This window comes from Corvus cornix, chromosome 2, assembly GCF_000738735.6.
Source record: "Corvus cornix cornix isolate S_Up_H32 chromosome 2, ASM73873v5, whole genome shotgun sequence".
Taxonomy (NCBI): Eukaryota; Metazoa; Chordata; class Aves; order Passeriformes; family Corvidae; genus Corvus; species Corvus cornix.
The window spans coordinates 144,550,718-144,576,947 of NC_046333.1; the positions used below are offsets into that span (position 1 = coordinate 144,550,718).

Below are 26,230 nucleotides of genomic sequence, written 5' to 3' on the forward strand. Positions count from 1 at the left end.
TTAATGCAGACCCTACCTGTGCTTGCTCTTCAATAGCGGGGTGCATCAGTCTGAAAGCAGGCTGGAGAGGCAAAACAAGTTTTGGGTTTTTTTCATCTTCCCACAAGACATGCCTTTCTGAACACCAAAAGACATATTTGCATTTTTTGGGACATAGTGTGAATACTTCCAGCAAATACTGAAATAAATACACGTGTCCATCCCACATGAGTATATTCACGGCAGTAGGAGATAACTGCATTTGAAGGCATCAGCATCTTGTTACTCCTGCATAGCTTGTTGGTCAGGGAGCCTCGTGAAGTTGTCATGTCCTTTGACTGTTTCAGCTCATACCTGTATTGTCCCTGGTGTGTACCCAGCTTCAGCCGTGGGCTTCTCTCTTCAGCACCTAGTCAGAAACAGCTTGCCTTGGGTTTGCACTTGATGTTTCTAGCTGGTTCCTCTGGTGCTGCAGGATCGCACAGTAAGCCAGTCAGCTGAGAAGTGGGATCACTTCACCAAACTCAGTCCAGTTTTTTTGATAGCACACATATATACAGCTAGTCACTAAAAAACTAAAAGCCCAAGGCCACATTTGGTGGTTCATTCCTTTGGCAGCTCAGCAGTCCTTCTGCACTGCTACACCCAAAACCATCTCAGCAAAGGATGTTGCTGAACACACTTGCAATAGGGAACCCATCCAGCTGACATTTTTTCTCTCCCCTGGGTTGTTGTTCTGTAGATTTGGTTCCCCAATCCAGTTCGCAGTCTCGCATGGCAAACTGGCATGCACTGGCATGGCTGAGAGGGAGGAAGTAATGGAAACAATATCATGGGTTGGTCGCAGTGCCAGAAAGCTTGTGGGGGAGAGTCACAGGCCTAATCACATCAAAACCTTGGGAGCTGCAGCTGAACTGGGAACCTCCTCGGGCTTTGTGCCTGCCCTACTTCCCAGGGCAGTTTGGTTCATGATGATAAATGGGAAAGTCTCAGCACCCAGGTCCCTGCACACACAGCTTGTTCCTTTGTGCTCTTGCTTTTAAAGTTAACAGCACAAAATGTTAGAGATTGGAAGAGTGTTTGATAATTCTTTTCACATTCTCATATTTTTCTATATTTGAATCTCATCCTGATACTCTCTGTCAGCACTGGTTCAGAGCAAGACCACCCCTGACAGATGTGAAGTTTGGGGGGAGCTGGGCTGAGTTCCAGGCTTGGTGCTGGATGCCACACTTAGGTTTTTTGTCCTTCTTGCCCCAGATGAGCCAAGATCCCCTCCCAGGAGCTGTGTTTCTGTTTGGCTTGTGTGGAGCTGGGTTTTGAATCTTTTGCGGACTATTCTCAGCAGTGGGTTGCTTGCCAACATCCTTGCTGCAGTGTGGAGATGGAACCATTGATATCCCTGCTCATTGCAGGGGCCTTGAACTAGATGGCCTTTAAAGGTCTCTTTCAACCCAAACTATTCTATGATTCTATGATCCCCAGTTCTGTGGTCCAACAGGTGATTATTTCTAACTGGCCTGAGGGAACTCCTTTTGCAGAAGGGGAGAACAGGCACATCCTTCCTCTCCCCAGCTTTCTTCCAGCATGTAGCATCCCTGAGATGCACTATTTCCCCTGGCTCAGTGTGCAGTAGCACCAAACCTTCTCTTTCTTTTGATCCAGGGCTCTTAACCGAGCAGCATGATACTCATGTGCTAGCCAAACAGCTTTGATTCTGCCGTGCAATGTGGTGTGCATGTGTCCAGGTTGACAGGGGCTGTAAACACCCATTTCCTTACAGAAGTTGAGAGTAAATGAAACCAAAGCTCATAATTGCAGTTTGGTGTATTTATTTATTTATTTTTCCTAATGGTCCATGTGTTTTTAGCACTTAATTTTTTTAACTTTTAGCACTGGATGCAAGGGGATGCTGCATCAGTGTGTACCTACAGTGTCCCTTGTTAGCTCACAGCTCTCATCTCAGGGGCAAGAGACGATGCTAACAGCAGCCAGGTCTCCAAAAGGTGTTTTCCTGTAAATCCTGGAGACGAATCACACTAATGGGAGGTGACTGGCTGCAAACTTGTGGCCAGAGGAAGACGGATTGTTTTGAGCAGGGGTGTTGTGACCTGAAACTTAGGCCTGTGGCTGGGTCACTGCCCTTCTTTCAAGTTGTTTTCACTGGGCTGGAGCTTTCTTGTTATGCATGGAGTTGCATCCAGGGAGGATCTGAAAGGTCGCTTAACCCTTTGCCTTCTGTGAAAGCAGAAAGAAACCATAATACAATAAATCCAAAGGAAGCCAACCATCCTCCAATAAAAAGACCCTGAAAGCTGAAAAAACCCCCAGAGGAGGATGCTGGGTTTATATTGCCTGTTCAGCAAATAGCCTGCATCTAAGTTGAGGTTGCAGCAAAGGTTTATACAGAAATTCAATGCCATTTGGGATGTAACACAGGTAATAGTGTTTTTTTTCCCCTCTTCTCTCTCCTCCCTTCATCTTTGCTCTAATGCATTTCACTGAATTACAGTGCAAATCCGTGGCTGTATAAATACCAAGTGGGGAGGGGGGGGAAATGCAGCAGAAACCACAGTCATTGTTCAGGCGTTTCTTTGATGTATTTCACCCGTGAATATAAACTGTGAGCCTTGTGGGATAGTTTTGGGCTAAAAGGGGCTTGAGACTGGTTTGTTGGGTGCCTTATAAAAACACTTCACAGGCATTTCACTTCCCATCCTTTCTCTCTTGATGCGTGTGCCTTGCAGGAAAGGTGCTTGTACTCTTGGCTCCAAAGATTAAACCCCTTTTACTGTGCAAATACTGCTTGGGATCCACAATTTATTCATATATTTAACACCTTGAAAGATGTAAGTCCAGGTTCTGGCACTGCCAGATCCATGTTCTCCGCTAGCATCTTAGCTTTAACCAGGCTTGTTGGGGAAAACATGTTCCTCAGGCCAGATCCTACACCTGATGTTGGAGTCAGGAGTGGAACCATGCTGGCAGTGGTGGGTCTGCAGTGATGAAGGAAAGGACAGGGGGATTTGGCAGCTGGGCTTGTTTGTTTGTTTGGGAGTGCAGGGGGAGGACTAGTCTGTGATGCTTGGCAATAAATTTGGCCTGATACTTAAGTACCAGTTCCCAGGAAATTGCCATCAGAGTAATTAGCGTGTGCTGACTTATTTGTACAGTGATAACAGCAGGAAAGTATTGAAGCAGGAAAAACAAACACATTATTCATTTGAACCTTCAATCCACAGCCTTTACCTGACAGTTCACTATTTGCAATACACAGGTCTATTTTTAGGCTTCCAAGTCAGGTGAACTCTTCTTTCATCTTTGTTTTGCATTTTGGATTTTATTTTGCTGACATAAATTGGAAATGAATCTGTGCTTAGAGATAAACAAACCCAATTTAAAAATAAACATTTTGAATATTAAAGAGTCTGTGGAAGTGCTGAAGCTTCAGTATAAGGCTCTTGAAACTTGTGCCCTTGCAAGTGGGATGAAGGTGCTGCAGATGGCAGCTAGGGTAGGCAGGAGGAGCTCTCTGTGCTGCAGCTCTGGACAGTGGAATGTGATCCCTCTTTCTATCGGAAGTATTTGGTGTGAGCATCTTCTTTAGCCCAGGTTTCCCTGCTTGGTGGTGAGTGCTGCTTAGCCAGCCAGGTTAGAATTGTCCTTTGAGAGGTGAGCACTGAGGAGGAGGTTTAGTGACTTGGATAATAATTATTGTTAATGAGACTATGGGAGAGTGGCACAGGGTCACAGGAGTTTGTGGTTGTGAGGCATCTGAGGAGGATATTTGGGGCAGGGCAGCCTTAAATGTGTGAGTATATGGAAAAGCTGGTAGAGAGCAGGAGATGGGGGTGGGGGATGGGTGTGGAGAAATGTGTGGATTCGCCTTGGAATGGAAACAATGGGGATGAAAGTGTTTGCTATGCCTTTCCTTTCCTCCCCTCTCCTGCTTACCAGCCACCCGCAGAAGCAATTCCCTTCCAGGCACTTGTGCTAAATCCTTTGAAAGCTCCTCTTCTCCTTTGGCGATTATAAATACAGAAAAAAGGGTGGAGGCAGAAGACAGGCTGTCTGCAGGGGAAGAGAGCAGAGAGGCCCCAGGGTTTCTCCTGGAAGATGGATTTTGTGAGCAGCTGAGGAAATCAGTCAGAGCACCTCCCACAGCCAGCAGCTGTATCACAGGCACCCCTGGCCGAAAATGCAGCGCAGATAAATCAGAGTTAAAGTGCCTTTTTTAAATACCAAAGGCTTTTAAAGTATTTGAGCCAGCCATCAAAAAGGTGACTTACCATCTCCATATCTTGAGTTCTTTGCATGGAGCCTGCATGCCTACCTGGAAGGTGGGGCTTGGGCAAACACCTAGCAGTACTGCTCAAATCAAAGGTAAGAGTGAAACTTGTGACCTCCCTTATGCAAGATTCAGACTGGGTGACCCAATGGTCCTTAAAGTCTTAGGCAGTGATTGCCATGCTTTGAAGCCCCAGAAGTTCATCCCCATCCCTGGTTCCCCCTGTGTTTTCCAGCTACCAAGTGCAGGTTTAGGGCTGGTGGAGGCTGGATTTTGACTGGAGCCTCCAGGTTTTCTAGGGAGCAGCTCCTTGATTTTTGTGCCACAGGCTGGTTATCCTTTTAATCCTATGGCTGTCACAGTGAGCCCCCCCCCACATTTTAAGCCCTAAAGGAAGAAGAGGCAGGAGTGAGGGAAGGGATTGCAAATGCAGTACCATGAACCAGTACCATGATGCTGAAAACTTTAAACAAACCATCCAGGAGATGAAATTTGCTTTCTGTTTGCAGGGAGGGCTTTCCAGCTCTTAGAGAGAGAATGCAGTCAGGGACTATATCCTGGGATATGCTTTTGAGGCTTAGAGGAACCCAGCAGATGTGAAGATCCTGGAATCAAGAAGCACAAAGAGAACCTGAAAGCATAATTATGTTAAACATCAATGGGCGGTTTCAGAGTGTCAGAACCGGGAGCTTCATTCCTTTGGCTCAAGTGCTTGTAGTCAGGAAAGTTTTGTGTGCCTTTCATAGAGCCACAGACTGGCCCAGACTGGAAGGGATCGTCCAGTCCAATCTTTTGTGGGAAGGGAGCCAAGGTGATTGTAGCAACCTTGTCCAGTTGTATCTTGAAAACCTCCAGTGATGGAAACTCCACCTGGGGAGGTTATTCCAGTGAGTGATTGTTCTCACTGTAAACTGCTTATGTCTTATCTTATGTTTTGTTTCTGCTCTGTGAGTATAATTTTTTTACTCTCTTTTGTCTGGATATGAATTTTCCTGGTTTTTTAAAAAACCAGCAGAATGGGTTTCTTGGTATAACAGCATTTAGTTTTACTGCTTGTGGTATGGATCTGGCACTTCTGCTGCTCTTCAAAATCCACATCTGGATAGTGATGGGATGCAGAGGACCTTTGGATGGGGCAGGGATGTCTGGGGCTGGACAAGCCTGACCACTGATAATGGGGCATCTTGTTCTTCGTACCAACAATAATTGTGCCTCTTGTTCTTTGTACCTCATTGATTTCTAGGCTTTAAGGTCATGGTGCTTGTTTAATCTGACCTGCTGTATAACAGAGGTTCCTTGAATTAATTTCCACTCCACAGTCAGCAGTTGTGAATGGAACCAAGCATACATTTTTGGGGGAGCAAGACAAGCAAGGTGGAAGCATCCCGTCTTACTGAAAAAATTGCCAGTGCTGGATCCTTGGCCATGCCAGTTGGATTACTTTTCTCTCTGTAAATTACTTGCAGTGTTGAAAAATGGTATAGTTTCTGGTTTGTTTTCTGTTGAGCTTCAACTTTCAACCTTTGGTCTCATTATGCCTTTGTCTGGCAGGCTGAGAGCACTCTTCTGACAGGTACCTACAGGCTGTGAGGTGCCTTTTAACTTTCTCTTTGATTGACTTCCTTGAGCTCCTTGCTACAAGCCTGGGTTTGTTCTTGTGGTTGTCCTCTGAACTCTCTCCAGTTTTTCCAGCAGTATTCTTGAAGTGTGGGTACAAGTATTAAACCTCACACTCCCATCAGCTGTGCCAGCCCAAGGCCCGAAGATAACACAGCCTTTCTGCTGGTACGTGACATCCCTCGTCTGTGGAGCCAAGCACCATGGACCTGCCTTGCGAGCTCACGTTGGGCTTATTATGCCTCTTACCTCAGCCAGTCCTTTAGGTCTTGTATGTTTAAAAAGTTTCCATGCACCCATTTCTTTAATATGCCAAGCATCTCTTTAATCTTTTTGATGTTTTTTTTTTTCTTGATTTACATTCTGAAAGGAATTTTAGTCCAGCCTTTCTCACTGTACCAGCCACACGTCAAAAATCTTTACAAAGCTGAGAACTGCTAGGAACGTGTTTTACAGAGCTGGGGGAAAGAAAGTAGTTCACAAGAGGGAAGTAACACTGAGATGTATCTCCAGTGCATGGTGGGACAGGACAGATGCATGGCTCTGGCTCCAGAGTCCTGCAGGCTTTTTTGACCTCTTCAGCTCTTGGTGGATTGTTTTCTCCCATGGCGATTAACTATGGAGATGGTTAACCTGCAAGCCCTGTGCCAGCCAAACCTGTCATTGCTGGCTATGGAGTGTAGCACCAAGCTTCTTGCCTGGGGGTCATGGACTGGCTGCCCCCATTGGGGGTTTGGGTCAGTGTTGGTGAATTTCTCGATATTAGATGCAGAGAGCTGGCTGTATTTCCAATCGAGGTGTTTTTATTATTGGTTCTATGTTGTTTCTCATGTATAATGATTCAGAGGAAACAGAGGTGTTGATCTGATGGGGAACCTAGAAAGCTTTTTGATAATAACATCCAGATGTTTTCTTAGCACATCTGCTTAAGCCACTGTTGAAGTCAATGCCTTCAGCAGTGCTGCTGGTGTGTTTTACTGCCTGCTGCTGTGTGTGATGCTAATTTATGAGTAATGCAGAAATGGAGGAGGGGGAAGTTTAGCAGCAGAAGCAGGGACAACCAGCTGCCAAGGAAGCGTGGGAAAGGAAGGCAGTCCAGACTGTAACCCAAATTATTCTTGCTTTTACCATTTGGGTAGGCTGTTTGGAAGTAGTCTTGCATGTAATTGTAAGTACTATTCCCCAGGTTTGCCTGGTTACAGGTCACTGTGTACCTGTGCTGTTGCAATTCAGCCATGAAGGCAAGACATTTGTCTGTCTGAGCACTGACTTCAGCTGAGAGCAGGGCAAGCTCTCCTTGTGCAGCGACTGATGTGTGAAAAGATACTCCTGCCTGTCCCCTCATTAGTGGGAAGCTGTTTCTCGCCCGGGTTGTATCTGTTTAGCACTCAACACTGCCTTGCTAATCCCTGTGCCAGGATTGTCAGCATGTGGTGTTCCTCCAGGGAGGGTCAGCTTTGGGACAGCTCAGCTGCCTCATGCCAGGGCTTTGGGCAGCCAGGATGCTACTGGGAGCTGTGTCACTGTGTCAGCGTTGTGCCTACCCAAGGGAATATTGCCAGCAGCCTGAGGATAACGCTCCATAATTCCCAGTGCCCTGAGCCATTGTAGTGGGAATTATGGAGCGTTATCCTCAGGCTGCTGGCAATATTCCCTTGGGTAGGGCTGTCGTGGGTTAGCAGTGTCTTTTTAGGCTGCTCACTGCAAGCCCTGGGTCACAGTCCGTCTGATATGGACTCAGATCTGGTGTGCACGGCAGCTCCTTACACCACACTGCTCTTCCTCCCTCTTCCTCAATGACTTCTGCTGGTGGCTGATTTTCAGTGTCACAGAGAGCGTGTCTTCAGAGCAGACCAGTTTGTGGTGCTCACTGCAAAGTACTGATGTGGATGCCTGGTCTTGAAAGGTGATAGCAGCCACAAGGTCTTTGAAGAAGAACAGAATCTCATAACCCCGTATGAGGGCTAGTGTGTCACCTCCATCCAGGGGCGGTGAGGTGATGTTGGAGGTTGTGCAGGTTAAAATGCGGGAAGAAGGTGGAAGCGTGTGGTTGGGGTGTGGCAAAGCCCTTCTGTGAGGAGATGTTGGTGTGGTAGGTGCCTGTGAGATGAATGGCCCAAAGGCATAGATCTCATCCTACTCCTGTCCCTTCCTCTCTAATGCGTGACTCGGCACCATGAACTGGCCAAGGATGGGCCATCAGGTGCTCTTGGTTACGTGGCACAAAGCAGCCCAGCCGGGTGATTCACAGGATGGAGGTGGACATTGTACAGCCCTAGAGGAGCCTGCAGCGCCTTGGTTTGTGTGTGTGGTCCTTCAGAGAGTAAAGGCCCTGAAACAGCACTGCAGGTGTTGAAGCAGGAGAGACACTGTTTTAAATGTTTGCCTCATGAACACAGAAAGCAGCAAGAGATGGTCAGAGAGACCCTTTTCTGGACCTGTGAATATCACTGCCACCCTCATGGCTTGGGGCCTGTTTCCAGTTCCCATCTTCTTAGCTGTACTTCTCATGCTCCCAGGGAGTGCCAAAGCCATTTGCCTCCACCACACCAGCTATTATCTTGTTTCTTCTGGCAGTGAACCATGCTGCTTGGCTTCCTTAGCGAAGGTGTGTTTGAGCATCAGTGGCTTTTTATCTCCTGTGCCACATCCTGCACCCAAGGAAGGGGTTTCTTTAGCAGCATAGACCAGCCCTCCTGCTTCTCATAGAATCATATGATAGAAAGGCCTGGGTTGGAAGGGACTGTAGAGATCATCTATTTCAACCCCCCTGCCATGGGCAGGGGCCCCACTTCACTGTGGGTTTCTGTAACGAGGAGCATTAAATTTGGGTAGGACCAAACATCCATTGATATAAGAGAGCTCTTCTTTTATGAGGCTAAATTACAAGTTATTTCCAGCTGCCTCCTAAACCTGAGTTAGTTTCTATGTCATCTGCCCTGGCAATCCTTTTCAGTTGCTGCGTTGGAGTTAGTTTGCAGGTTGTTCCTAATGGGATAGGGCTGCTGGCCTCTTCTTCTGCAGCTCTTCCCACCCAAAGAAACCTTGTAGACATCTCCATTGTGTTGCTTCTCCATCTCTTTCAAATGTCCACTGAACACAGATAAAGGCAGCTTCTTTCTTTCTCAGGACCATTACGTTGGGCTCCTTGTGTCTGGCCAGTGTCCACTGGAGGAGCTCCTGGACATCATGAAAGTCTTTAGATAAAGTACCTAAATGCTGTGTTTCTGTTTCTCTCTGTACACACACACAAAAAAATTGCTATTTTTAATAAAACTTAGAATTTAATCTAGATATGCTTTCTGGAGTAGTATGTTACATGCAGCAGAGCAATGTCTACATTAGTGTTAATCAGCACACAGTGTAGTCATTTTGCTAGTCTGTGAGAGTCTGTAGTTGAACACTGAAATTGTCTTAGGGTAGAATTTACATTTAAGCTAACTATATTGTATTGTGTATTAAAATCCACTTAATTTGATTAAAATAGCTCAATGTTTCCTTTGTCAGCATTTGAGCTGTGACTTTGTCACTAATCCGGTGCCGTGTTGCAGTTGAATGCACCCTCAGGAGACAGTCAGCTTCAGTAAGTCCTCCTTTTTGGGAAAAGTATAGTAAAAATTTGGAGAGGAGAGGGTTGGCTACTGACAGTACATCTAAACTTTCTGACTCCGTCTGCATTTTGGTTTGTATTTGAAAGGAGTCTTTGTTTCTAATGGAAGTTATAATACAAAATGTAAAAGTTTATGACTCCAAAGGGAAATTTTCCAGCTGTTGAAACAAAGTGCTTCAACTCAAAATGAGTTGCAATTTAGCAACCTTCAAAATTTCAAGATTTTTATATTCCTTCCCACTTACTCAGGATGATAGAAAAGAAAAGCAAGATCTTTAAATCCCATAAGGATTATAGAACTGGATTTTTTAGCTTTCTTTGACATCTCTTGTTCATCTCTGTTTGAGTAGTACCTTCTGTTGTCTGAGTCTTGAGGCAACAACAAGATGTTCTTTTGTCAGTACTGCAAGGTCGGGGTGTCCTTTGAAGGGTGAACCAGACATCACTCTCTTGATACTAATAGCAATGATGTATAAAACCTGAAGGTTTGTCAATCTGTACTGATCCAGATAATAAAACTGTGTTTTCATCATAGGTTATCCACTGTTTGGATGATGAAGCTTGATGAGCTGCGATTTGGCTTGGATTACAGTATTTCAGAAGACTTTCTGAACTTGCCAGGCAACCCTCCCCCTAGACTTTGGGGACAGAGGAGCTTAAATTTATATCTCCAGTGTCACAAAAGGAGAAAGAGCAGAGTTGGCTGCTTTGCACAAGTAATGAAAATCAATGCTGTGTTGCTCTTGGGAGGAATGCTCAAAAGGAGAAAAGCCTGGCATATAGATCTTTGTTTAGAGACAGATTTTGCCTGGGAAGAGTGTGCCCAGGGGAAGATACAGGAAGGAGAAGAGGTGATGCTACAAGCCAGCTTGCTGACCTCCAGGGTGGGACTGAAGCTTTGTAACAAGGTAAGAAAAAAAAATAAACCCAAAACATTTTCTTTCCTTTGTACCTCACTCAAGTATCCATCGGACAAGAAGTGGGATGAGTAATGAGTCCATGCATTGAGTACTTTCTCCTGCTGACCCCCAGTCTCTCTCCTGTTCTCCTGGACACTTCCTGTGTCCTGCATCACCCATGCCTTGAGTAGGCTTCATATAAAAATCATCAGCAAATCTCGACTGCCTTAGTTGTCCCCATATCTAAGACTTAATTTTTCAAGCATCTCTGCAGACACACACACACACACACACACACACACACGAAATGTGCTGTTTCTGGAGGACCCTTGTGCCTTTACTTTATGCCTGAGGAACTTGCTGCTCTGTTGTTGGCAGTGAGGATATTAAGTCCCTCACACTGTTTGCACTGCACTCTTTGCAGCTCCAGAGCATGACAGTGATGTATTTTCCAAATGGATGAGATACAGAGAGAGCTGAAATGTATGGGCTTATCACATTGCTTTGGACAAAACCACAAGAGGAGAAAGACAGGAAATAGAGCAAAATTACCTGTTTTCAATTTACTGCCTTCGGGGAACTGAAAAACATTTGTTGTGGAAAAGAAAGTTGAAGCTTCATTTAGCTTTTAGCTTTGTTCCTGCTGTGGATGTTTTTCCTCATAAACGTTCATGGCTCCTCCCATGTTGGACCCTGGGCTCTGGAGTGCTGGAAGCATTCCTTGGAAGAGAAGGCTGGCCATGATGACAGAGGGGTGTCAGGCTTGGTCTGTTCCAGCAATACAACTCCAGGGGCATGAGGGACATGTGGCTTTCCTCTGCTGCACTTTGTGCACGCTGTGGTTCATCTGATGGCTGTGTGGTGGTGAGGGTGGAAAGAGTTCATCAGACTCTTCCTCTGAGGCTGGTATGTGTGATGTTGCCATGAAGGCCATGCCAGTGTGTGCATGGTGACCTATATTGTCATTACAGTATTCCCTAATAAATTTGGAAATGATGAAAAATGCTGAATTGAACTCCACTGAGATGAAAATCCCCTCCTTTTCTTTAGATCAGAGATTTCCTGGCTGTCCCTCAGCCTTGTGTCTCAGCACTGAGCTGGAAGGACCATCACTTTGTATTAGAAGTTTTTAACCTCTGTGACTATTCAGTTTTTGGATTAACTGCTGATTTCTCCAGTGAGAATGCCAGTGACGTGGGTAGATACGGGGATGGGAAGACACCACTGTCTAGGAAGCAGCAATGATTTCACAGTAGTGAAGACACTATCTGTGGCTAAGTGAGTAGTTGCTACATTTCTAAAGCAGATTTGAATCAGAGAATCAAAGTCTGGGTCTAGCTCAGTTCCTTGGAAGAACCAAATTCAAGTATTTGTACGTTGAGCCTAAGTTTCTGTTTCAGGGTGGATGTTTAGGTGTTAATCTTTCGTTTGAGAGTGAAATTCCCCCATTTAAAGGTAGTGGTGAGAAAATGTGTGGTACACGTTGAACAGCAGCTGCACTGTTGAAGATGAAAAGGTGTAGAATTGGCTGTGAAGAGCGAGACCATCTAGCTTGATACCTTCCTTGATTATAGCTAAGAGAGGAAAGAGTATAAGAAACATGCTCTAGGGATCAGGCTTCCTCAGCAGATCCTTGTGGTTAAATCTGCTGAGTGTTTCTTGGGAGTGTCCTTTATGTCCATTTGTCCCCATGGATCAGATGCTCCTGTCATGCTCAGGTTACAGAGTTCATTACTCTGAGCAACCCAAACCATGCAGTGTCTGGCCCAGTATCATGTTTTTATGAATTAGCCAAGGTCACCTAAATCAGAGGTGCTAGGTTGGACTCAGCCAGGGAACATCACAGCACCTGGTGGGATGATGGTCCTCCTCTAGTGACCAGAAGATTGGAGTTCACCCTCAGTCCTGTGTAGTTCTGTCATTTAACCCCTCCACTTTTTCCACTGGAAAGCATCTCCTGGCACTTCATACAGAGCCCCAGTCATACCTGTGGGTGTGAATTCCTGTGTAACAAGTAGGTTTTAATGAGAAGAACAGACCTTAAAAAATCCTGTGCAGCTCAGTCTTCAATTAGTCATGTAGGACTGCTGTCTCCTTGGTGCCTTGATGCTTAAAGGAGAGAGATGCAACCCCTTGTATCTCACAGGAGCCTCTTCCAGGTCTCCAAAGAAGAATAGAGTGTAATTTGGCACTTACTATTTCATTGCATCAGCTTTTCTGGGTCTGGGAGTGCTCTTAGCACAAGCAAATAAATTACCTGTTTCATTTTGCTGCATGCTCTGCAGCCAGCCATATGTTTGAGGCTGATAGAGATTCTTATCTCATGGGCTAAAATTACTGAATGGAGGATGACATTTCTTATCAAGGGCTTTGCTGAATCAGAGAGCAGCCCTGGCACCCAGCTCTGAGACACTGCTCCTCTTTGTCCAGCCTCCCAGCCCAGCAATAAATGGATTTGTGTCTGTAGGTCAGAGGCGCTTGTGTCAAGGTTTTGTTGCAGATCGAAGCTCTGAGGATTGTCTGTGTGCCTGCTAGGACGTGGGATTGAGGAGGGGAAGTGAGACTGTGACTAAAGCAGGGCGTCTTAGAGCTGTGCAAATGTATCTTCACTTGGAAGTCCTTGTAGGCACAGCTGCTAACTTTGGGCTTCACATCCAGGGACCCTCTTCTCCCAGTGCCCAAAGGCTTTGCTTCCATTTCCGTGGTGTGAAAAGCCATCCCCTCCTACTGACAGCAGTAGCTTTTCTCCAGACTTAGAGCTTGCATCTGTCCATCCTCCCACCTCTTTTAAGGACAGGTTGTTTTCCTTCCTCTCCTTCCATTTCTGTCTTTGAAGGTTACCTGGTAGCTGCTAATGAGTCAAGGGGTTTTCTGGGGTATTTATCAGGTAGGAGAGAGACAGAGAAGCTTCTCCTTGCATCTTCTTCCCACCCAGCACCTTCTTTTTGCTTTCTCTTTGCCTCTTAGTGCAGAACTGACTGGGATGTTCAGCTTCTGCAATGAATCTGAGCAAAGCTCTTGATGGAGAGTGGAGGGACTCTCCAGTGACTTGGTGAACTGTCCTTTCCCCTAATTGAGCCCTGTCCACAAAGGCAAGTTTGTTCCTAGGAGCCCTCCTGGGCAGGAAGCAAGACTAGCCACCCAAGCACGGTCAAATGGAAAAGGCATCTCTGAATTAAAATGTTTTTTCCTCACAGGAGGGTGTGTTCTGCAGGACAATACTCTTGTACTGTTGTACTAAGGGCAGGGTCATCTTCTCAGATCAAAAGAAATCTGGTAAAACACTGATGGAGAGAGACGTAATGTGCACCATCGATTTCTTCTGCTAAGCGGTCTCAAATGAGTTTTTCAGTTTATCTGTGACCGTGGCAAGGTGCTTCACTTCCCCTTTAATTACAAGTATCTTCAAGTTGGCCTGTGGCAGCCATTTAATGCACAGCAAGAGCTCAAATCCCAGGTGCCCAGCAGAAGCCATTCTGTAGGTCGGTATAAGAGTGGTAACTGTGCCCAGTATGGTGAGGACATTGTGGCTGAAGGTCCCACTATGTGCACCCTTCCTGGCTCAACCCTGGCTTGCTCTTGAAAGCATGGGACACATCTTTGAGTGATGCTGCCCAGAGAAGACCACTTTATTTCAGAGCCAAACCACCAGCTCTGCTTTCTGCAGTGCCCCATGAGATGCCCAGAGATAACAGCCCTCTGTGGCGTGGCAGTGGGCCAGGGCTGTGCTCTGGGTGACTCCTTGGGGAGGCTCCTCTGCCATCTGCAGCAGCCGTCATCTTCATCAGCCTGCAAGAAACGCTGGGGCTGATGGGTGCAGCATCCCCAGGGTGCCCCATCTCCAAGTTAGGCTGGCAGGGGTCAGAGAGTAGGACAGTGCCACACTTCTTGTCGATGGCACCTCTGGGGATGTGCAGCCATCTTCCTTCTCTTGAAACACCATCCACAACCTGATTTTCAGGTTTTTCTATGTCCTTCCTTCCATTCTGATGGTGCAGCCCAGCACCCATCACAGCTTGCAGCACAGGGGTCCCAGGCACCTGCAGGTGCTGTCACATGTGGGCTGGGTCCTCCTTCCTTCAGACATTTTCTGTTCATCATTTTCCCCCTGAATCATGCTGAGTCACCCTGACCTCATCGGTGACCTCAATGGAGCAACCTCAGGCCTGCCCATCAGGCCTCTGGCCTTGCACCAGCACTTGAGCAACCAGTGCCCTGAGGTCATGCTGGGATGGAGGTCTTCAGGGCATTGGATGACCAGCTTCGATCCCCAGCAGTGTCCACATGCCATCGCACCACAGTCATGCTTTGCCCCATTACTGGGCTCCTGCTGAGGTGGCTGTTTATCACCTGTTTGCCTTGGATGCAGTGCTCTCCTGTCCTGTGGGAATGGGTAGTTGCCTCAGCAGGGGATTGGGGAGATTATGGGGAAGTGCTGTGTTGAGGGTTAGTGACCATCTGAGGTGACCAGCTGGTAGCTCCCAGTTGTCAGCCTGGCCTGTCCCTCTGGGTGCCTGCTTTTAATGCAATTGCAGGATCATGTTTGATTTGCTAAAAGAAAGAGGAGAGGGGTTTCCCTCCAACTGCCAACTGCATGCTCTGTCCATTTTCTCAGGCGTTGTGTCTGGCTGTGACTTCTGAATTGCTGGAGATAACCTCGTGAGCTGGGCTGGGGCAGCGTACCCACAGCGTGCACCTCGCATACCCACAGAGTGCACCCCAGATGCCCGTGGTGTGCACCCTGTATGTGTACAGCATGCACCCTACACACTCTCATTAAGTGTCCTGCACACCCTCGACATGCAGCCCATGCACCTGTGGCATCGTGGCATGTACCCCACACACCCAGCATACCCAGTTCCATGCAGACTGCAAGCTTGTCAAGATTATGTCCTGGGTGGCAATGCTTGAGGTGATGAGGAGAGCTCACATCTTTGCTTTCAGTTCCCAGACTGAGTTTGCAGTTGGAAAAAAAAAAGCAAACCCTCTCATTTTATTTGTCAGCTGAGGCAATTCTTTTTCTAGAAGCTACTAAGGCACAGTCAATCTGGAACCCGCAGTGCTCTTGCTAGAAACCATTATCTGGGTTAGGCTGACACACTCATAATAGGAAGGTTGAAGTGGCTCTCACACATGGCTGGAACGTTGTCAGTGCCCAGTTTTGGTCCTGCTCAGGTGCAGCCATGGGTGATGTAGTGGCAGAGGCCTCTGGAGCAGCCACAGCCCCCTTGTTGGAGCTGCAGTTGATGGTGACTGGCAGATATCCCATGGGTAGCTCTGGGAGTACAGGAATGGGGGTTGAACTACCAAATATTCCCAAATACTCATATCTGTAAATCTGTTCACCATAGATGCTGCCGGTCAGGTATGAGTTGTGGAGTGTAGAAGAGCCTCCAAAACTTCTGCTCTGTACTCAGGGCTTCCCAGTACCGGCACAGGCTTGTGCAAGCAGAGCAGGACAAGACAGCAGTTATGCATGGGGGAAAAGCAGACTGGCTTGGTCCCTACCACTTTGAGCAAACCAGAAAACGTCTTTTAGAAGGGGAATCTTCAATAAAAGTACCTGGAAACCTCTCCTTTCTGGCTTTGGTGTCTTGAAAAGACAGAGCCTGTTTTCAGAGGTGCTGTGGGCAAGCCCTGTATCCTGCACCCTTTGCTTGCTCAAGCAAAACCTCAGTGCCAGCTTTTCCCCATTCAGTTTCTGTCCTCATGTCTTGTACTTGATTATCTTCCCATCTGATTTGTTACTGTAACAAGCAGCTCATTTAGGTAATTTCCATCTAGCTTTAATTAAGATTCTCCATGCCTTTTTATTCCAGTGAGAAAAGGGGGTTCCTCTTGATTGCTTTGGAGTATGGGAGCGTGCAGCCGGGTGCCCTTGACTTCGGCAGTATTTAAGAGCACGTGTAAGTGCTTTCCTGATGTGAACCAAAACTGCAGTAAATCTTGACGACTCCCAGCAGGAGTCTTTCATCTGCATGAAGCTCTGTAAGTGAAGGAAGTGTTGGCAACTCTTGGAGCCAACAGAAAGAATGTGTAGATCCTGGCAAGGAGGTGAATTACTGTTGAGTTCAAAGCATGACATGCTCCTTTATGTACTCTATCTCAGTTGTCAGGAGGGAGTTAGCTCTTAAAATGTGGTGCTGGGGATGGAGACTGAATTATTTTGTGTTTTCTTTTGTGCTTTGTGTTTTGGACTTTGCCAAGCATTCAGGAGGATGGGTGCTGCCCCAGCCCACAAACTCCAACTGGCTGAGCATCGTGGGAGGAAGGATGAAGCTGCTCTGGAGTCCTTTATTTACTTTGGTGCTGCAGGAGTAACTTTACAAAGCAGTTGGTCCATAGTTCAGGAAATATTTTCCTGCTGACCACATCCCTAGCTAGCAACTGCCCTCCCACAAAGGCAGGAAGAGCAAAGTTCTAGCTGAAAGTCCTTCACTTTCAAAGTTAGTCTGATTTTTATTTTCTTTTTTTTAAGTACTCGATTACTAGGTTATTCTTTGAGGTATCTTTAACTGGGCTTTGCAGAATGTTTCATGTCTTTGGAAAACTTTCAAGAAGGAAGTGTCTTAGTGATGCTGTGCAACTCAGAGGGCTGCAGAGGATGCAGGCAGGTGGTAATGCCAGAAGGAAGGGATTAGAGGTCAAAATAAATGCAATTTATGCAACGACTTCATGAAGAAATTCAGCCTGATGAGGGCATGGAGCAGCAAAACACCTTCCCAAGGAGAGACAGAGCATCACTGCTTTGCTCATGTGATACAGGGAAGGATCCAGCTCTCTTCCCCAGGGGATGGGCTGGTGCATCTTTTCCATCTCTAATGTCTCTGTTTCCTCATATCTGATGTAAATAATTTATAAGGCTCGAAACGTGATCATGGGGCCGTCTGTGCAGGAGGAAGATTAAAGCCTGGGGCCAGCAGTGTGCAGGAGACCTGGTACCTAATGCAATGCCTGTTCTCCATGGGCAGTATGCCAGGTGAAAAAGTGCTGGATTAATGCTTGAACCCTACCAGAGTCACCCCATGCAGTCATTTTGTTCTTTCCATCCCTTTTTCCATGTCTCCTTCCCTTCCCGCTTTCCCCGCACCCCCCCCCCCCCCCCCCTTTTCCCTTTTCTGGTCTTTTTTTTTCATTCCTTCTCCCCTTTCTTTTTTTCTCTTCTGTTTTTTCCCCTCTTCTCCGCTCTTTGCCACTATTCTATATATGAAAAGTCAGCATCTCTTTTTGTTAGGTAGTAGTTTTTGGCTATAATTGAGCTGTGAGTATTCTGGTGACTTAAGAACTAAACAAAGGAGTTGTCACTTCTCTACTAGTCTGGCTTGAACCTGGAGATGAAAAATCACCTGTTGATGCAGAATAGAAGTCTGTGAAAAGCTGTGCTGGCACTGGGCTGAGAGATAACTTGAAGTGTCCAAGTTCAAGACCCTTGAATTCAGCCTATCTAAGTAGACAGTGAATACCAAACCCACGAGGCAGGGTCTGGTGTGAATAGCTGCAGGGCAACAGCAGCTCAGTTTCACTGGCAGGTCCCAGGACAGTTGCACAGGTGTTTCAAACTCTCTGGAAAGCAACATAATGCAGGGACAAATCTTGCTGGTTGTGCTGCTCCCTCACTTGGCAGACTTGCTGCTCACCTGGAGCTCCAGAGATTGAGGGAAGACGAATCAGAGTCCTTTAGCCATTCTGAAGCAGCAGCCAGAGGGGTTGATCAAAGAGGTAAATAGAGGCCAAACTCCAGGGATGGGCTCACTTCCAGGAGAGCTGCCTTTATCTACTCTGGTGTCCTGGTGGTGCACCTCTTCTGTGAGGTAAAACAGAGACGGTTTGGGTTGTTCAGCATGGAGAGCATGGAGAAGAGAAGGTTCTAGGGAGACCTTAGAGCACCTTCCAGTACCTAAAGGGGGCTACAAGAAAGCTGGAGAGGGACTTTTTACAAGGGCATGGAGTGATAGGACAAGGGGGAATGGCTTCAGACTGAAATATGGCAGGTTTAGGTTGGACTTAAGGAAGAAACTTTTTACTGTGAGGGTGGTAAGACACTGGCACAGGTTGCCCAGAGAATTTGTTGATGCCCCATGCCTGAAAGTGTTCAAGGCCAGGCTGAATGGGGCTTTGAGCAACCTGGTCTAGTGGAAGGTGTCCCTGGCCCATAGCAGGGGGCGTTGGAACTAGATGATCTTTGAAGGTCCCTTCCTACTCAAACCATTTTGTGATTCTTGAAATCCTGCAAGTTGTGATCTCCTATTTCAGTTGATCCATTTGCATTAATTGAGAGGATAGAAACATGCTTGTGGCAAGAAACTGCTGGCAAGCGCTGCAACTCAGAGGTGACAGGTTCAGCAGACAGGTGGAGGAATGGCTGAGCCCAGAGCCTGAGTATAGCATCTCTTCACATGCACAGGTGAGCTGGATTAAAGGCCCTGGACAAGCATCAGCGAACCTACAGAAATATTCTCTCAGAATATCACTCCTCTCTGATTCTCCAGGGAAACAGGTCAGTCGACCAAATGGGACAGGTGTCAACAATAATTACATTTAAAAGTAGCATTTGCTGACTTAATCTCTCCATGGCTTTGTCTTGGCATCTCTTGCTCTGTTTGTGGAGAGTGCTTTAAATGGGTAATTGCTTGTCCCTGTGCCTGGGTTGCTGGTCTTGTCAGTCCTCCTCGTGTAACTCATGGAAGTAAATTGTAAATATATATATTTTTAAACTTAGGGCTTTCATTACATTGTATTCAGCAACAAGGTCTCCTTTTTGTACCATCTCAAATTTGTCCTTCAAACAACACAATTTTCTTTCATCATTTCAAAATACTGCAATAATGTTATTGTAGACGAAAGTATTGTAGCTATTTATAAGAACAGGATGCTCTCAGTTTCCTGGGACTGTACAGTATTTTCATTTTTTGGCTTCTCTTTGAGAATTGTGTAAACCACTCTTTATTTTCAGCAAAGCATCTGTTTTAGCTTCGCAATTACTTTGTCTTTTAGTCTGAAAGGGGCCTCAGAGTGTTTTAACCTCCTGCTTCCCCTGCCTTGTAATCCTCCCAGGGTTTGCCAGGCTCCTTCCCAACATGAATGAGGGCCAGAGGGGGAGCAGGGAAAGGGGGGATTCGCTTCCGATGAAGTCAGCCGGGCTCCGTCCTGCAGGGGGGAGCCGGGAAGGACCCCTCATCCGTCGCTCAGGATGCTGCCAGTGCCAGATTAGGCCGCGCAGCCCTGGGCTCAGAAGCCGGTGGTGACTTCACTCCCCTGCTGCTGACCTCCTCATGGGAAGCTTTTCCCAAGAGGAAGATGCATGAAGTTGTTAAATACTTCCCAATGTCTGGCTGAAGTTCCCCTTTTCCTAATTTAATTTCACTTTGCTTATGATTTAGGTGATTATTTAAAAAAGAAGAAAAAAGAAAATCACTTTTTTTGACAGTTTATATATTTTTTTCTGTTTGAAACATCTTATTCTACCTTTAAGTAGATAAAAGTCCTTTGGTCTGTAACAGGTGAAGTGGATATTGGCTTTAGAGAGCATCTCCACAAATTGCTTTATCCCGGCATAAAGAGATATTTTAGAAAAAATTAAGTGATAAATTAGAAAAAAAAGAAGCAAGCTTGAAAAAGAAGAAGGATACACCAGGCGTGTCTGTTCTTTTTTCCCCATGGTCATAACTGGGTGCTGCTTTCTTTTTGTGTTCCCGTTGGTGGCTTGTGGAGTTCCACCCCTGAGCACCCATCAGCAGCACAGACCTGCACTGCTGGGCAGTCCTTGTGTGTCTGCCCAGGTCCTGGGCTGCAGCAGCCCTACAGCTGAGTTCCTGTGAGGAGCGAAGTGCAGAAGAGAGGGTCATCCCCCCTTCTGCTGTGGAGTTCTGTGGGAGATAAAACACCTCACCCAAGCCCAAGGAGGGTTGCAGCAGGGTAAAGCTGGACCTTGAAGTCCTGCTGAAGTTCCAGCACCTCAGCCTTGGGCTAGGTCTTCTCCTGGGTCTGCTGGAGCTCAGTGGGGAAACTGGGCTGCCTTGGACCACGCTTGGCTCTTGAAGCATCTTTAGGTTTCACTGAGCTTCTGCTCCTGAGGGTGGTAAAGGAATTTATGTCCACTAGAAAACATGACAGGTGGCAGAAGGCGTGAGAAATTTGGTACCATGAGAGCAAGGAGGAAGGGAAACATGGAGGAGGAAGGAGACTGCTCTTCCTTCCTGTGTCTCTTCCTTCCACTCTCCATCCTTCCTCTTCCTGCTTGGCTCTCTGCCTCTGGGACACAACCTCCTCTTAAGGGGTGCCATCACCCCTCCTGGTTAGGAATCCAGTTGTGCAGCTGAGAGATGCTGATTTTTGGAAGCCCTGTTAAATGTTTTTGTTTGCTTGTCTTGGAGATTAAGCGTGGGAGCAGTTGCAGCCTGCGCTGACAGTAGCTGACAGTTGCATCTGACATATATTTCAATTTTTGTTATCTTCCTGCAGCTGTTTTCACAACACTCATATAAAAGGTCCACTTATCTCGCTCCTGCCACGGTAGAAAAGGCTTAAGAAAACATTCCTGTTTGTTTGTATTGAAACTGGTATGGTTTGTGGCTTTTATGTTTTCTTGCAGGGTTTGCGTTTTCTTTTTTTTATCATCTTGAACTCTTGAGCAGGAGCTAACAAAACACAAGGGCAGAGTCTTATCTCTCCTACATCAATGCAAAGGTAGGACTGTCACTGACCGTGGGATTGCATCGTCTCATTTCAGAGGCATGCCCTCTGTCTTAAATAAATAGATGAATCCCTCTGCAAATGCTAGGCACATTAATTTTCCACTCCCTTTTCTTACTCACTAAGGTATGTTGCACTGTAGTTATTAGGAGTCTCGCAGATCTCCTATAACACAGCAGATGCATCGTTATTAAAGACCTCTTGTTTTTATTGTTCATAGAAACAGCTGTATCAGAGGGACAGATGTAGAGGGGTTATTTGGCATCCTGGGACAGTGCATTGATCCACGCAAATGCAGCTTTGCATGGATGGACCAGGGGGTTGCACACATCTAGCTACCCTGCATGTAGCCAGCAGCACTGTGAAGTTTCAGAGGAAGCCTGGAAGTCTGGGAGATGGCAGCCCACATGGTGCCTGCAAGGCTGGCCAGGTTTGGCGCTGCAGCTTCTCTGGGACATATGGGATTTGGGACACAAGCTGTGGCTCCTCATGTCCTTTCCTTCTGGTGGCTGGTGTGGTCTCCTGCTGTTCAGGAGATGTCCTCCAGCACAGCAGTGGTGTTTGTCCAGCCTGGAATGGTAGCCAGGGGCTTGTTTGTTTTTGTTATTAGATTGACTGAGAGATTGCAGACTAGGGGAAGGAAGAGCTTGATTTCTCCTGTGTGTGCTCTCAGGTGCTGGGCTGAGACTGTGCTTTTCTGGTGGGGAGGCAGAGGGGTTTATGATGTCATTACAAGTCTTTGTATCTCTGGTCATTAGCTAGATGCAAATCATGAGATTTTTAAATTGGTTAAAATTTGCACAGAATAAGTGAGTCAGACGCTTCCCCCTTTGCAGTGGTCTTCCTGTCTGCAGATTGGTGGCGGGCACTGAGGGTTTCACTTGTCACTCTGCTCCAGCAGCTCGAGGTCAACTGGAAACCCTTTTCAAAGGCTGCATTCCTTTGATCAGTGACTAGTGAACTCAGGTATTTAAGGTAAATGTTACAGCTTTCTGGGAACGTCACCTGAGTTGCCACATAAATGGCGTGAAATTATTGTCACGCAGCCAGTTCAGCTGACACAGGAATGTTTTCCACATGTGTGGAGATACAAGAGAGGACCTCTCAGTGCTCCTGGATGCTGAGGAATTCAGCCTCTCAGCCTTTCTGAGAAGAGGTTTTCCTGCCTGCTTTGTAAACTGTGAGAACAAAACATACAGATGAAGAGAATTACCCGAGATCGTGTAGGATGCTGCCGTGCTCCAGATCAGAATCGTCATCTTCCCTGTCCCAGTTTTCACTCCATCTATTAATACACCACACTATTTTTAGCCCTCTAAGTAGCCACGTTGTTTGTAATTAGCTTCACTAATAACTGCTCTTCCATACGCTGCAGGATCCACCAGCGGAGCACCACGCTTTTCCAAGCCAAGCTAAATACAAGGGCGGCTAATAAAAGGCATCCGCATTTCCAGTTGGTTGCTGCTGAGCAGACACGTGTCCTTGTAGCTCTTGTGATCAGTCAGCTGCCTAAATACAGCTCCTGTACTTGGGTTAAGGATGAGGTGTTACTACTCAGGGTTTCCGGGGCGTTCCCTCGCTGACCTTTCAAGAAAGTGAAGAAGCACGGTTTCTCCCTCTCTCCGGCGTGTGCTGAGTCAAGGCTGCTGCTTTCGAAGAGAGATAGCATCTTGCAGTACCTAGAGCTGGAAATTTAATTAATGGCTGCAAACATCTTAGATGACGGCTGTATTTACACCCAAGAGAATTAGTAGTTACTGTAGGGATTGGGAGGTGCACTTGGAGCAGCTGCATGGAGCTGAGTTACCGAACCAGATGCAGATCCAGCAGATGACTGCAGAGGAGATGATGGGAAGCTGCAGTTCTCTTGAATTCTACCAGTGACTGCAATTTTGCTCCATTAAAAACACAACTGCTTCACCAGTACCAGCACAAGGGTCCTACCTAAGCAAACAGACACATTAGCAGTTAGGAGGAACAGACTTTTTCACACATTTTCTTTTAAGAATCCAATCTCCATACTTCCAAGCCCAAAATTAGGAACCCAGAAATGTTCTCCAGCATGCAGAAAATGAGTAACTGGATGACTGCAGTGCTGCATCACCTCACTGCATGCTTGCTATGTGACTTTTGCAACAACTTTGTGTACAACAGCAGTTGTAGAGGCAGCCAAATGAGCTCCCCTTTCAGAAAATGCCCACATCAGAGAGTTATTAACTCGAGCGCTATGACCTCTTTGTGAGAGCACTGCTCATTGCCTCCAGATCTGTAAGATCTGTGTGAACGTCACCATGTTTTGCATGCGAGGTTTTTTTTCGCTCCCCCTCTTTGATATAAATATATCGAGATAGTTATCTTTAACTGTGCACACACACATGCCAGCCAAGCTGGTTCACTGAACACTGGCACAAGCCATGTATGCTTAAACCAGCGGTCTTTATTCAGGCAAAGCCCCTGTTGATTTTTCCTTGCTTCTGTAAATTCCAAAGCCTTGGTCCGAAGCTGGCAGTGTACGTTTGTTTGCCTTTGTATCGTAATACAGATGGGTAATCCTTGTAATACAGCTACGTCTATTTCCCAATAGAAATGTGCAGAACTGTGATAGGTTGCTACATAGGTTATTATTGATTTTATTCTTTTTATTCCTGCAAAACTGGCTAGGCTAAATGCTATATTAGACCAAATAGAACTCTCTATTTTTTTTTTCTTCACCAGAAATGAAGCTGGCAAAATGGTCTTTTCATTTGCTGGAGTCTCCTAATTTGTGTCTAATATTGTATCACACGTGCTGCAAAGTACTGACAGGGCTAGATTACATCTGTGGCCAGTTCGGTTCCTCAGTGCTTTATTTGCATCCTGGCAATAACATATGACAGTTTTTTCCCCCTCTTCCCTCTATGCTAATTTTGTATGAAATGCACGTTTAGACATTTTAAAGGCAATTTTGATCACAGAGCATAACTGAAACAAAAATTACCAAGCCAAGCCCCAAACCCAAAATTAAAGACTCTAGTAGGAAGGTTTCAAAGGAGAATCTAGAAAAACGGGGCTTTCATAGAGGACAAGTTGTCCTTCCAGGAGTGCTGACTGGGTCCAGTTCTCATGTTCTTCAGATAAATTCAAATGGGAAGAGGTGGACAGGAAGACCTGGGGTGGAAAAGCCTGGAGCAGCAGGTTGCTTGTTCAAGCCCAGTACAGGTGTATCAGGGAGGAGATGACCGTCTGAGGCAGAAGGATTCTGGTGCTTCAGGAGCAAATGGATCTCGCTTGTCATGATGGTAATTAGGCTGAACATAAAAAGAAAGTTTCTTGTTTTCAGGGAAGCTTTTAAATAAGAGTGTTGGGATTAAGGTGTTTGGTTTGTTTCTGGGCAGGATCATGTGTTTGCCTGAGGTTAATGCATATGGAGTTCATGCTCCAGAGAGACCCTTCTCAATCCTTTAAAAAAATTAAAAAAAAAGAAGTAAAATGTATATAATGAAAATAAGCTTGAGGTTTCAGGACAGAATAAGTTGGCCTGGTTTTATTTCTAAATGGCTGTCCTCATATAGAGCCTGTGCTCCAATGAAGGAATCATTTTTATTCCAAGGTTGATACAGTTAAGTGCTGAGGATGACTGTGTGAGGTTGTGGTTATGTGGCCCTTTTCATCCAGTATGAGTGTGTCCATTCCAGAGGGGCTGGTCACTCTGCCTTTGCTCTCTCAAACTGGTTTCCATCCCATCCCTGCTGGTGGTGCCTGGGTGTGCCTGGTCCTGCAGCAATGCACCACTGACTTGAACAAAATTTAACCCAGAGGAAAAACACAGTCAAGCTTGTTCTTGATTGTGTCAGTTCCTGCACTTGTCTGACAAAAGCCTTTGTTCCCAGGGCAGGTAAGGAAAACAGAGGTCACCTTGAGCAGTGCTGGGGATGCAGTGTGAAATTGGCCCAGCAGTGGGTCCCCAGTATGAGAGGAACATGGACCTGTTTTAGCAGGTCCAGAGGAGGCCATGGGGCTGGTCAGAGGGCTGGAGCATCTCACCTGTGAGGAAAGGCTGAGAGAGCTGAGGTTGTTCAGCCTGGAGAAGAGAAGGCTCTGGGGAGACCTTAGAACACCTGAAGGGGCTACAAGAGGTCTGAAGAGAGACTTTTGACAAGGACATGGAGTGATAGGACAAGAGGGAATGATTTTAAACTGAAAGAGGCTAGGTTTAGTTTGGACATGAGGAAGAAATTTTTTATGATGAGGGTGGTGAAATGCTGGAACAGTTTGCCCACAGAAGTTGTAGATGCCCCATGCCTGGAAGTGTTCAAGACCAGGTTGGATGGGGCTTTGAGCAACCTGGTCTACTATGCCTGGAAACTGTCCCTGCCCACATCAGTTGATTTGGACAAGATGATCTTTAAAGGTCAACTTCCAACCCAAACCATTCTGTGATTCTATGAAATGCTAGCCATGACAAGAGCTCTTTTTTCCAGTCCCTTCTAGGTAGGAGGAGACGGAAGTAGCCATCTCAGGCTTCACTCTTGGGTGTGGAGGTCTTGGGGTTTGGTGGATCTGTGTTGGTCCCCACAGCCATGACCTTGTGCTTCTTCCCACTTGCAGGCAAGCTGACAGAAGCATTGTGCCCACCCTGGAATCCCCTTGCCCACAAAGCCTCCCAGCTGGGCTGCGAGAACAGAAAATGGACTCCTCTATGCTGGCAGGAGCCTGCATGGCAGCCTGTGTGAAACGCATTGGTGGCTCTGAGATACCATGACAGGGTGATTCATGCATGGGGTTTTCTCTCATTTTCTGACATGTGAAGCTGGGGAGGTATTTGGAGTTTTCTCCCCTCACAGCCCCCTCTCCCCAGCTCCCCTCTGAAATCTCTGTGAGACACCCATGCAATGACTCAACCTTCTTGGGAGACCCTTGGGGTATTTCCTCCACCTCCCCAGCAGCGATTTCTCTGTGAGAAAGTTCGCTAAGGCTTGGCCTCAGCTCCTGTGGCTCACCAGAATCCTCCAAGGGACAGGCAGGCAGCAAACACAAAGGTCGCATATTGCTGGGTGCAAATGAGCCTGTGCAGTCATTCAGGGTTGCTTTCATCAAACAGATTTGAAAGAAGGTGTCTTTATCTTTTTCTGTCATTATTTTCACCACTAAATTATTTGCAACTTA

The 26,230-nt window shown here is 46.5% G+C and overlaps 1 long non-coding RNA gene across 1 annotated transcript in view; it reads left to right on the forward strand.

Annotated features, from left to right (window-relative positions):
- The window catches only part of LOC120409753, a 75,197-nt gene that overhangs the window by 47,037 nt on the left and 1,930 nt on the right, over positions 1–26,230 (forward strand). Inside the window, exon 3 of the long non-coding RNA XR_005601539.1 lies at positions 10,030–10,402. This is a non-coding gene — a long non-coding RNA (uncharacterized LOC120409753). The remainder of the gene's footprint in view (positions 1–10,029; positions 10,403–26,230) is intronic.